Here is a 14,096-nt window from a genome sequence, read left to right as displayed (position 1 = left end):
CCCTCCGGAGCAGACGATCTAGCACTAACCTTTAAAGTAGTGGGCAGTTTGCCTTTCACAAAAACTGCTTTGTGGTGAAAGGTGGAAAACCCTTGTCTGTCCATCCTGTCCATTTCCCTCCTCTTTCAACAGTTTTTCCTCCTTGGCTTAATTTTGACTTCACTTTCACCTGACAGAGCCGTCTCATCCAAAGGGCTAGCAGGAGCCGGAGCCCAAGGCCTGGAGCCCAGGGGCCGGAGCCCAAGGCCTGGAGCCCAAGGCCTGGAGCCCAGGGGCCGGAGCCCAGGGGCCGGAGCCCAGGGGCCAAGGCAAAAAAAAAAAGGTGATTTGTTGATTTTCATGTCAATCACTTCACTCTATGGCATGACTGACCGTATGTGATGATTGGGCTGCGCTCCTATAGATACAGACGGCCTCTCTGGAATCGCCCATGTTTGAAAACAGTTAAGGGGAAAACAAACAAACTTTCTCTCATTTTACAAATTCATTTCAAATATACAAAGATACAAAGACATGGAGAGGAGCAAAGTGGTTCAACATCCCATAAATACATGAATAACGGAGAATGCTAACAGGATGCTTCATGTGAGCATCCTGCTAATGCTAACGGCTAGCTAGTGCTCACTACGACTGCCGTTATTTCACTTCTACTGAACAATCTGCTTTGGGAATATATCCATATGGGCCTGGTGTACACTTGACTTTATTTGTGTGTGATGGATAAGTTCATATTCCACCAGAAAATGGCTAAAAAGAGTGAAAAATTGTGTTTCCCAAAAGATTCTATTTTTCCCCTCGGCGAAGCCACGCCCCCTTCAGTGACGCGATGCTGTCTGAATCTATGTGTGTGTTTTTTGCATTCCAAGTAGTCCTAAATCAAGAAAGATTTCTTACAATTGGCTTGTTGCACGGTGTGGCTATGCTAGCTCCTCTGACCTGAAGGTGTGAGCGCCTGGACTTCCTGTCTGTTTTCTTTTCCTGGAATAATAATCATATTTTCTAAAGGCGGTGAGTTCCCGGTAGATGATCATTTACTGTGTTCAAATCATGAAGTTCATATCAGAGACGCCTGTGATCATGAAGGATTGATAGTTTGTCTTGAAGATAAAGGCTAACATGCTATAAAAATATATATAAAGGCACTATTTCAAGTTGTGTAGTGCATTAACCGCTTAACTCCCACCTGAACCGAGCACGTTTTCTCGACGAAAACTATGATGGAAAAGTGGCAAAAATGTCACAAGAAATTGACAAAAAATTGACGAAAAATGACAAAAATGTGACAAAATAATGACCAAAAAATTACAAAAATGTGATAAAAATGTGACAAAAAAATGGCAAAAATGTGACAAGAAAATGACAAAAATGTGATAAAAAATGGACAAAAAAGGGACAAAAAATTGATGAAAAAGTGGCAAAAATGTCACAAAAATGTCACAAGAAATTGACGAAAAATGACAAAAATGTGATAAAAATTTGATAAAAATTGACAAAAAAATGGCAAAAATATGACAAAAAAAATTACAAAAATTTGATAAAAATTTGATAATAATTTGACAAAAAAATTACAAAAATGTGATAAAAAATTGACAAAAAAAACAAAACAAATGTGACCAAAAAATGACAAAAAAAGTGACAAAACTGATGAAAAAAAAAAAGTGATGACGTGAGGAAAAAAGATCCTCTCGGTTCAGGCGGGAGTTAAGAGGTTAAACTAGCCTTTAGCTTCAAGACAAACTCACTGATCCTTACAAACATAAACGTCTCCTCTATGGAAATATTTCTACCAGGAACTCACTGGTCTGAGCTAATCTTAATGGAAATGAATACGAACAGGAAGTACTAGCGCCCACAGCTTCAGCTCAGAGGAACTAGCGTAGCCACATTGTGCAACAAGCCTATTTACAAGCAAAATGATATTGTCTTTTTCTTTTAGCTTTTGTAGATTTTCCCCTTTTTCAGACATTTGTTATTTTACTTCCTGATGTACAGACAACATTGCGTCATAGATACAGACGGCATCATGTCATGGAAGGGGCGTGGCTTTGCTGAGGGGGGGAAATAGAATCTTTCCACTCTTTTTAGCCATTTCCTGGTGGAATATGCACTTATTTACCACACATGAATATAGTCAAGTGTAAATCGGGTCCATGTGGATTTTATTCTCAGCAGATTGTTTAGTTGTATCCAACAGCAGTTGTATCCAGCGCTAGCTAGCCGCTAGCATTAGCATGATGTTAGCATTCTCTGTCATTTATGTATTTATGGGCTGTCGAACCACTTTGCTCCTCTCCATGGCTTTGTATCTTTATTTAGTAGAAAACTATGTTCATAATTCAGCGTTTGTTAAAGTATATTTTGACTAATTAGAGAAAGTTAAAATTGTTTTCCCCATATCTGTTTTTAAACATACATGGGTGATTTCAGAGATGGCGTCTGTATCTACAGTAAAGCCTGTTTTATCCTTGTTGCTGGGTTGTAGGTGACATCACGAAGGCCCATAATGTTATATAGAGGCAAAATTATTTTGTTTTTGAAGACATTTTTGGTCTTGTTCAGAGAGACCATGGACCCAGTGAGTGATATTAATGGTCATTTTTGAAATGTATACATTTTCCTTTTAGATACAACTTGTGAAAGTACAATGTTGGACTCCTGACCCCACTGGATCCAGTGACATAGATACAGACGGCATCTCGTCATAGAAGGGGGCGTGGCTTCGCCGAGGGGGAAAATAGAATCTTTAGAGAAACATAATTTTCCACTCTTTTTAGCCATTTTCTGTTGGAGTTATTTATCACATGTAAATACAGTCAAGTGTGAATCTGGCCCATATGGATATTTTCTCACAGCAGATTGTTCAGTAGAAGTGAAAAAACGGCAGTCATAGCTAATGCTAGCTAACCGTTAGCATTAGCTCGATGCTAATTTGTAGCATCAAGTTAGCATTCTCCGTTATTTATGTATTTATGGGCTGTTGAACCACTTTGCTCCTCCCCATGTTTTGTATCTTTGTTTAGTAGAAACTATATTCATAATTCAGCGTTTTTATTGTCGTTTTTGAATAATTAGAGAAAGTTTAGATTTTTCTCCAAATTGTTTTCCCCCTTAAAGGGGCTGGAAGCAAGTTCGCCATTTTATACTCACTACTGCCACCTCTGGCCATATATGTAACTGCACCTTCTATATTAAGCTCGTGCATGACGGCAATTCGGGCCGAAGTGATACATTTTTGAGTGACCGTACAGGATTTTAGAGGCAGTTGTGGTGAACAGGTCTGAGCTCATTCTACACATTAGGACATGGCTGGAACATGTAGGTGGAGGAAAATACTTAATTTTAACATTTTTAAACTCCTTATAGTCCCTTTAACTGTTTCCCAACATGACCATATATGGGCGATTCCAGAGATGACATCTGTATCTATGATCACATTCTAGAACCTGCAACCCAGAAATATGATATTCAAAAATAGAACAGTTGCCGTGACAACAAAATCTTTTCCCTCCGTATTTGGTGATGTCACTCTAGCATGCCCCTCCCCCACACTCAGTCCGCGCACTCTGACACACAAGGCTCACATCTGCCCCGGCTTGGCAGTGTGTTTGTACATAGGAGTGGTAATCTTTGTGGTTTCTGCCTGGGTCTCTGAAATATCGCTGGCCGTGTAGGAGGGTCGAAGGAGAGAGGTCTGTGGACCATCCTTGTCACTCGTATCCTGTTTCGTAGGATACGAGTGACCACCATCAGGGCCTACACAGGAGGACTGACCACCATCAATAATTGGAAAAATGAGAGATCCAATAGTGATTAAGTTTGATGGAAGTATAGACTGTGAATTCTTTCAGCTACTGAAGCAGATTGCACAGAACACGGTCTCCAGCCGTGACGAACAAAATGTGCGACTCCTGACAAGTTTTGACTCTCTTGAAACGCTGCGAGCTGAACTAAGAAAGCAAAACCTGATCCAGGCACAACTCCAAAAAGAATACAAAGTACAACACCCAGGTCACGTAAAGGTGCTGGATACTTTGCAAACCTTCAAAGCGTTGCAACAAGAGGTGCTCGATGTTACTGAGAAAAACCAGGAACTTGAAGACTGCATTGGAAACGTGAACAAGGGGATCTGTGAAGAGAAGAACTACCAGGAGCTGCAGTCTCAATTGGCCGACTCAGTAAAAGAGTTGAAGAAGAAAAACAAAGCCCTCAAAAAGGAGAAAGAGAAAGTCCTTAAAAAGTATACCGATGTCAAATTAAAAAGTTTCAGGTATCAAATGAGGGAAGGAGAGGCTAATCGTATAATTGAACAGAATGAGAGTCTTTTAGAAAGGATTAAGGAGATCCGCAGAGACGCCGAAAACGAGCAAGCAAGGAACGAGGTCTCCAGCCATGTCCTCAAGCTGAAGGAGGACCACGTGGATCTCATCGATGAAATTGGAAGATTAAATCAGAACCAAAAGAATGTCTATGACGAAAATGGTGACATTGAGCTGAAAATGATCAAAAATGAAGAGAAAGCTTATCTGGAATGCAACAAGGCACTGGAGAAAGAAATTGATAAAATAATTCAAAAGAAGAAGAACCAACAGCACATCGAATTCAAGATCCTCCAGGCAAGAGGATGCGCGGACCTGATAAAGGATTCAAACACCGCGCTAAGGCAACAGCTGGTCAATATGTACGGCTCTCTGCAGAAGAAAAGCATCTTGGAGCTGGGCCTCACCTCAGATCTGCGTCTTCATGAGCTGAGCGAGATTCAGAGAGGACTAAGACCTGAGGTTGGGACTCAGACAACTGTGGTCACTTTGGAAATGCCTGACAGTTTAAAACAGGCTGCTTTGAGGAAAGCTGAAGACATGGCCACAGTGATGGAAGAGGCAGGAGCTCAAACAGGGGAGGAGGAGTTTGGAAACGAAGAAGAAATGGAAAACTAGGACGAAAACTCATCGCCTGCTGAACTGAAGAAGACGGACTCGTTCAGTTCAGATGAGTTCTTCTAATCTGGTGTTTGGAAAAGGCTAAGAGAGGAGTTTGGCAGTAGCTGAGGCTCTGAAATGAGCTTTAGGTCAACATGTCAGGGCTTAAATGTCCTGATAGGTTGTGGTCTTGTTTTGTGTCGTAGCTGAGGCTCTGAAAGGAGCCTTAGGTCAACATGTCAGGGCTTAAATGTCCTGATAGGTTGAGTTCTTGTTTTGTGTCATAGCTGAGGCTCTGAAAGGAGCTTTAGGTCAACATGTCAGGACTTAAATCTCCTGATAGGTTGTGGTCTTGTTTTGTGTTGTTGTAGCTGAGGCTCTGAAAGGAGCCTTAGGTCAACATGTCAGGGCTTAAATGTCCTGATAGGTTGTGGTCTTGTTGTGTGTTGTCGTAGCTGAGGCTCTGAAAGGAGCCTTAGGTCAACATGTCAGGACTTAAATGTCCTGATAGGTTGAGTTCTTCTTTTGTGTCGTAGCTGAGGCTCTGAAAGGAGCCTTAGGTCAACATGTCAGGACTTAAATGTCCTGATAGGTTGTGGTCTTGTTTTGTGTTGTCGTAGCTGAGGCTCTGAAAGGAGCCTTAGGTCAACATGTCAGGACTTAAATGTCCTGATAGGTTGTGGTCTTGTTTTGTGTCGTAGCTGAGGCTCTGAAAGGAGCCTTAGGTCAACATGTCAGGACTTAAATGTCCTGATAGGTTGAGTTCTTGTTTTGTGTCGTAGCTGAGGCTCTGAAAGGAGCCTTAGGTCAACATGTCAGGACTTAAATGTCCTGATAGGTTGAGTTCTTGTTTTGTGTCGTAGCTGAGGCTCTGAAAGGAGCCTTAGGTCAACATGTCAGGACTTAAATCTCCTGATAGGTTGTGGTCTTGTTTTGTGTTGTTGTAGCTGAGGCTCTGAAAGGAGCCTTAGGTCAACATGTCAGGACTTAAATGTCCTGATAGGTTGTGGTCTTGTTTTGTGTTGTCGTAGCTGAGGCTCTGAAAGGAGCCTTAGGTCAACATGTCAGGACTTAAATGTCCTGATAGGTTGTGGTCTTGTTTTGTGTTGTTGTAGCTGAGGCTCTGAAAGGAGCCTTAGGTCAACATGTCAGGACTTAAATCTCCTGATAGGTTGTGGTCTTGTTTTGTGTTGTCGTAGCTGAGGCTCTGAAAGGAGCCTTAGGTCAACATGTCAGGACTTAAATCTCCTGATAGGTTGTGGTCTTGTTTTGTGTTGTCGTAGCTGAGGCTCTGAAAGGAGCCTTAGGTCAACATGTCAGGACTTAAATGTCCTGATAGGTTGTGGTCTTGTTTTGTGTCGTAGCTGAGGCTCTGAAAGGAGCCTTAGGTCAACATGTCAGGACTTAAATGTCCTGATAGGTTGTCGTCTTGTTTTGTGTCGTAGCTGAGGCTCTGAAAGGAGCCTTAGGTCAACATGTCAGGACTTAAATGTCCTGATAGGTTGAGTTCTTGTTTTGTGTCGTAGCTGAGGCTCTGAAAAGAGCCTTAGGTCAACATGTCAGGACTTAAATGTCCTGACAGGTTGTCGTCTTGTTTTGTGTCGTAGCTGAGGCTCTGAAAGGAGCCTTAGGTCAACATGTCAGGACTTAAATGTCCTGACAGGTTGTTTCGTTTTGTGTGTTGCGTTGTTGTTGTTGTTGTTGTGTGTTGTTTCTCTGTTGTTTCCACATCTGGAGATGGGTCCGATCACCATGACTACATGACACTACTACATGATGATGAAATATATCTGATGTAGATTAACACGCCTCCCCTTTCCCAGAGTTTCTGTCCTTTCTGAAGCACGTGTCTGGATATCAGGGCTTCAGAAAGGACAGAAACAGAAACTGGGAAAGGGGGAGGCGTGTTAATCTACATCAGAGATATATTTAAATGTCATGTAGTAGAATTTAACACCCCCCTCGAATGCCTTGCTCTGAATGTAACTTTATCAACATCAATGAACTTAATGTTGATGTCCTGTATTAGCCACCTTCTCATAACGTGTCTGTTTATGACGAGCTGAGTAAGGCAGCAAAACAGCTTGAGGTTCATAAAGAGACAATATCAACTGGTCTGATAAAGTTTGTAGACTAAAACTAAAAACTATAATGACTAAATTTAATTACGAACAAATGATCAAAGGGCCTACTAGGATTACTCGGTGAAGAAAAACGCTCATTGACATGGCTTTTACCAACAGATCAGAGCCAATCACTCTGACGTATAATCTGATAACTGAACTCTCAGATCACATGACCCTGACAGTCAGAAAACTCACAAAAAAGAGACTGCGATATTTTGGTAAACCTGATAATGATGATGGTAATACAAGATTATTTATTCCTAAATCCAAAACTGTGCAATTTGAAAGGGAACTGAAGAACTATGATTGGGAACAAATCCTGGCCATGGAGGATGTGGATGAATGTTGTACTTCTATGACAGCAGCTATTTCAGGGCTAATAGAAAAATGTACAAAGCAAACAAAATATACACAAAATAATAATACTCTACCGTGGCTAAATAATGACATAAAAAAGTGAATGAAGAGGAGAGATATGGCCTATAAAGAAATCTTTCAGCTCAAAGCTTAATATTGATATCTTATCTTACAAAAGCTTATGAAATAAAGTGGTCCATGAATTACGCAAAGTGAAAGAATCTTATTATACTTCACTTATAGGAAATGAAGGGAAACAATCATTCTCTCTGGAAATACTTAAATAACTTGACTAATAAAACAACTAAACACAAAGGAATTTGTGGACTTACCATAGATGGAAAAAGTATTAATGACACCGCCACAATGGCAAGCCAATTTAACTCATATTTTGTGCAATCAGTAGAGGATTTGTGTAAAGATTTTTTAATAACTGAAAACTTAGATTGTTCAGCTCCTTCTGCCTCTGCAGATAGTTTTTACATCTAAACAGTTGATGAAAAAAAAGTAACACAAATGATTGCAAAATTATCCAATTCTAAATCGAGTGACATTTTTACATTGATTGTTGCTTTCTTAAAACTAAAATCGACGAACATCTAAAGAAAATATCGAAAACTATACAAAGCAACTTAAATAGTTTCAAACTTATTAGACACTATATTCCAAACCAGGCCGCCCTTCTGTACATGTATGATATTCTCACATATATCATACTGTATGACAGCATGGGCACAGGCCACGCCCTCAGCCTCCTGTACATGTATGATATTCTCACATATATCATACTGTATGACAGCATGGGCACAGGCCACGCCCTCAGCCTCCTGTACATGTATGATATTCTCACATATATCATACTGTATGACAGCATGGGCACAGGCCACGCCCTCAGCCTCCTGTACATGTATGATATTCTCACATATATCATACTGTATGACAGCATGGGCACAGGCCACGCCCTCAGCCTCCTGTACATGTATGATATTCTCACATATATCATACTGTATGACAGCATGGGCACAGGCCACGCCCTCAGCCTCCTGTACATGACGCTATGATATTCTCACATATATCATACTGTATGACAGCATGGGCACAGGCCACGCCCTCAGCCTCCTGTACATGTATGATATTCTCACATATATCATACTGTATGACAGCATGGGCACAGGCCACGCCCTCAGCCTCCTGTACATGACGCTATGATATTCTCACATATATCATACTGTGTGACAGCATGGGCACAGGCCACGCCCTCAGCCTCCTGTACATGTCTGATATTCTCACATATATCACACTGTATGACAGCATGGGCACAGGCCACGCCCTCAGCCTCCTGTACATGACGCTATGATATTCTCACATATATCATACTGTATGACAGCATGGGCACAGGCCACGCCCTCAGCCTCCTGTACATGACGCTATGATATTCTCACATATATCATACTGTATGACAGCATGGGCACAGGCCACGCCCTCAGCCTCCTGTACATGTATGATATTCTCACATATATCATACTGTATGACAGCATGGGCACAGGACACGCCCTCAGCCTCCTGTACATGTATGATATTCTCACATATATCACACTGTATGACAGCATGGGCACAGGCCACGCCCTCAGCCTCCTGTACATGACGCTATGATATTCTCACATATATCATACTGTATGACAGCATGGGCACAGGCCACGCCCTCAGCCTCCTGTACATGTATGATATTCTCACATATATCATACTGTATGACAGCATGGGCACAGGCCACGCCCTCAGCCTCCTGTACATGACGCTATGATATTCTCTATCATACTGTATGACAGCATGGGCACAGGCCACGCCCTCAGCCTCCTGTACATGACGCTATGATATTCTCTATCATACTGTCTGACAGCATGGGCACAGGCCACGCCCTCAGCCTCCTGTACATGTATGATATTCTCACATATATCACACTGTATGACAGCATGGGCACAGGCCACGCCCTCAGCCTCCTGTACATGACGCTATGATATTCTCACATATATCACACTGTATGACAGCATGGGCACAGGCCACGCCCTCAGCCTCCTGTACATGTATGATATTCTCACATATATCATACTGTATGACAGCATGGGCACAGGCCACGCCCTCAGCCTCCTGTACATGACGCTATGATATTCTCTATCATACTGTATGACAGCATGGGCACAGGCCACGCCCTCAGCCTCCTGTACATGACGCTATGATATTCTCACATATATCATACTGTATGACAGCATGGGCACAGGCCACGCCCTCAGCCTCCTGTACATGTATGATATTCTCACATATATCATACTGTATGACAGCATGGGCACAGGCCACGCCCTCAGCCTCCTGTACATGTATGATATTGTCACATATATCATACTGTATGACAGCATGGGCACAGGCCACGCCCTCAGCCTCCTGTACATGTATGATATTCTCACATATATCACACTGTATGACAGCATGGGCACAGGCCACGCCCTCAGCCTCCTGTACATGACGCTATGATATTCTCACATATATCATACTGTATGACAGCATGGGCACAGGCCACGCCCTCAGCCTCCTGTACATGTATGATATTCTCACATATATCATACTGTATGACAGCATGGGCACAGGCCACGCCCTCAGCCTCCTGTACATGACGCTATGATATTCTCTATCATACTGTATGACAGCATGGGCACAGGCCACGCCCTCAGCCTCCTGTACATGACGCTATGATATTCTCTATCATACTGTATGACAGCATGGGCACAGGCCACGCCCTCAGCCTCCTGTACATGACGCTATGATATTCTCTATCATACTGTCTGACAGCATGGGCACAGGCCACGCCCTCAGCCTCCTGTACATGTATGATATTCTCACATATATCACACTGTATGACAGCATGGGCACAGGCCACGCCCTCAGCCTCCTGTACATGACGCTATGATATTCTCACATATATCACACTGTATGACAGCATGGGCACAGGCCACGCCCTCAGCCTCCTGTACATGACGCTATGATTTTCTCACATATATCATACTGTATGACAGCATGGGCACAGGCCACGCCCTCAGCCTCCTGTACATGTATGATATTCTCACATATATCATACTGTATGACAGCATGGGCACAGGCCACGCCCTCAGCCTCCTGTACATGACGCTATGATATTCTCTATCATACTGTATGACAGCATGGGCACAGGCCACGCCCTCAGCCTCCTGTACATGACGCTATGATATTCTCACATATATCATACTGTATGACAGCATGGGCACAGGCCACGCCCTCAGCCTCCTGTACATGTATGATATTCTCACATATATCATACTGTATGACAGCATGGGCACAGGCCACGCCCTCAGCCTCCTGTACATGACGCTATGATATTCTCTATCATACTGTATGACAGCATGGGCACAGGCCACGCCCTCAGCCTCCTGTACATGACGCTATGATATTCTCACATATATCACACTGTATGACAGCATGGGCACAGGCCACGCCCTCAGCCTCCTGTACATGTATGATATTCTCACATATATCATACTGTATGACAGCATGGGCACAGGCCACGCCCTCAGCCTCCTGTACATGACGCTATGATATTCTCACATATATCATACTGTATGACAGCATGGGCACAGGCCACGCCCTCAGCCTCCTGTACATGTATGATATTCTCACATATATCATACTGTATGACAGCATGGGCACAGGCCACGCCCTCAGCCTCCTGTACATGTATGATATTCTCACATATATCATACTGTATGACAGCATGGGCACAGGCCACGCCCTCAGCCTCCTGTACATGTATGATATTCTCACATATATCATACTGTATGACAGCATGGGCACAGGCCACGCCCTCAGCCTTCTGTACATGTATGATATTCTCACATATATCACACTGTATGACAGCATGGGCACAGGCCACGCCCTCAGCCTCTAAACACATCAGGTCCTTATACAATCAAACTCTAAAGATCATGGACAAGAAGACAATCTGCTTCCATCACTGCAATATTCTCCAAGTATAAATTCTTAAGCTTTGAAAGCTTTAGCGATTTATGCTTTTCTAAAACTAACTTTCAAATGTCTCAATAATCTGCACCTGAGCCTCAGTTCATTTGTGCAGAGACAAAACAGCAGCAGAGTCACAGAGGCTCCATCAATAATAACTGCATAGTTCCTCACTTGGTCAGTCTGCCTTTACATATACAAGTGCAAAGTTATGGAACTCATTTCACACTGAACTTAAAACCATGACTGAGTTTAAAATGTTCACCATGTTAAGTCTTGGCTGAAATCGAAACAGAATTGTACCCATTTGTAAATTTGTAAATAGCACTGAGTTTGTGTGTAAATGATTTATAAAGTGCATATAGGTACGTTTTTAAGGTAAAATTGAAAATGTTAATTTAGTGTAGACAGGCCCAACCAGGGACTGGAGTTGAAAATTAGCACTAGCTCTAAACTCTTTTTGCATCGCATCAGTAACAAGCTTGTTTTGTACTATGTTGACTTGCAATGTCCCTGTCAAATAAATCAATAAATAAACTAAAATAAATAAAAAAGCACCGGCCTGCGCTGGCTGCTCCTACAGATTGCCCCAGCAGCAATGGCAACGGGTCAAATGCAGAGAACCAACATCATTCTAATAAATAATAATAAATAACTGTATTATTATGAGTTTTGACCATTGTTTAAAGGCCCAACTAGGGACAGACATTGAGAATTAGCTTTGGCTAAAATGTTGAAGTATGTTTCTTTTATTATCATTCTTGCTCTTCACCAAATTCGTGGTACGGACACAAATTTCAAGGAGCTATACCTGATTTCTTTTCTAGTTATGGAATGAAATGTGTTTTGTCTTCCTTCCGTATATTGTAAACTCAGACATTTGTGGGGAAGACACTGTAGATCTAATTATAAAGCATTTGTATCAATTTCATGAACTTGGAGGTGAGTTTTCTAGCATCCTTGTGAAAGTGACCCTGAAAAGTGACCCTGCAAGTCGTGAAATGTGCCTTTAAACATCTCCCTATTAAGAACTGGGATGTTACGGATATGTTAGGAAGATTAGGGATGAGTTTGTTCCCCCACCAACATTTCAGTTCAGCATTTAGCTGCTAATACTAAAATCTGACTGTGTTAGCCGCTGCTGCTAAACTGTGACTGTGTTAGCTGATAATGCTAAACTCTGACTGTGTTAGCCGCTGATGCTAAACTCTGACTGTGTTAGCCGCTAATGCTAAACTCTGACTGTGTTAGCCGCTAATGCTAAACTCTGACTGTGTTAGCCGCTAATGCTAAACTCTGACTGTGTTAGCCGCTGCTGCTAAACTGTGACTGTGTTAGCTACTGCTGCTTAACTCTGACTGTGTTAGCTGATAATGCTAAACTCTGACTGTGTTAGCCGCTAATGCTAAACTCTGACTGTGTTAGCCGCTGATGCTAAACTCTGACTGTGTTAGCTGATAATGCTAAACTCTGACTGTGTTAGCCGCTGATGCTAAACTCTGACTGTGTTAGCCGCTAATGCTGAACTCTGACTGTGTTAGCCGCTGATGCTAAACTCTGACTGTGTTAGCCGCTAATGCTAAACTCTGACTGTGTTAGCCGCTGATGCTAAAATCTGACTGTGTTAGCCGCTAATGCTAAACTCTGACTGTGTTAGCCGCTAATGCTAAACTCTGACTGTGTTAGCCGCTGATGCTAAAATCTGACTGTGTTAGCTGCTGATGCTAAAATCTGACTGTGTTAGCTGCTGATGCTAAACTCTGACTGTGTTAGCCGCTAATGCTAAACTCTGACTGTGTTAGTTGCTGAAATTAAACTCTGACTGTGTTAGCTGCTGAAGTTAAACTCTGACAGTGTTAGCTGCTGAAATTAAAATCTGACTGTGTTAGCCGCTGATGCTAAACTCTGACTGTGGGATGTGTTTGTTCCCCCACCAACATTTCAGTTCAGCGGCCTTTAAACATGTCACACTGACAGACGAGGTAAAATACAAAACAAAACATACTTCACTGATCCAGTGGGAGAACCCTCTTTACAGATGCTCTTTGTGCTTTTTGACTGAAGCAGGAGCACCAATATAAACATAGGATAATTACAATAATACTAATTTCTCTCTGAAAACCAATATCTCCATTTTTTGTACACTCTAGTATGACATGTATTCATCTCCAACACCATTATTGGCATTAATAATTATATTATTGTTAGCTAATACTGACACATTCAGGGACATGTTCATTAATGTGCATTAGCGGCTAACACAGTGCATACACATATATCATAGTGTATGACAGCATGGGCACAGGCCACGCCCTCAGCCTCCTGTACATGACGCTATGATATTCTCACATATATCATACTGTATGACAGCATGGGCACAGGCCACGCCCTCAGCCTCCTGTACATGTATGATATTCTCACATATATCACACTGTATGACAGCATGGGCACAGGCCACGCCCTCAGCCTCCTGTACATGACGCTATGATATTCTCACATATATCATACTGTATGACAGCATGGGCACAGGCCACGCCCTCAGCCTCCTGTACATGTATGATATTCTCACATATATCACACTGTATGACAGCATGGGCACAGGCCACGCCCTCAGCCTCCTGTACATGACGCTATGATATTCTCACATATATCATAC

The sequence above is a fragment of the Gobius niger genome, assembly GCF_951799975.1.
Source record: "Gobius niger genome assembly, chromosome: 8".
In the NCBI taxonomy this organism is placed as follows: domain Eukaryota; kingdom Metazoa; phylum Chordata; class Actinopteri; order Gobiiformes; family Gobiidae; genus Gobius; species Gobius niger.
The sequence above is the reverse complement of the archived record's forward strand: the minus strand, read 5'-3'. Positions refer to the sequence as shown.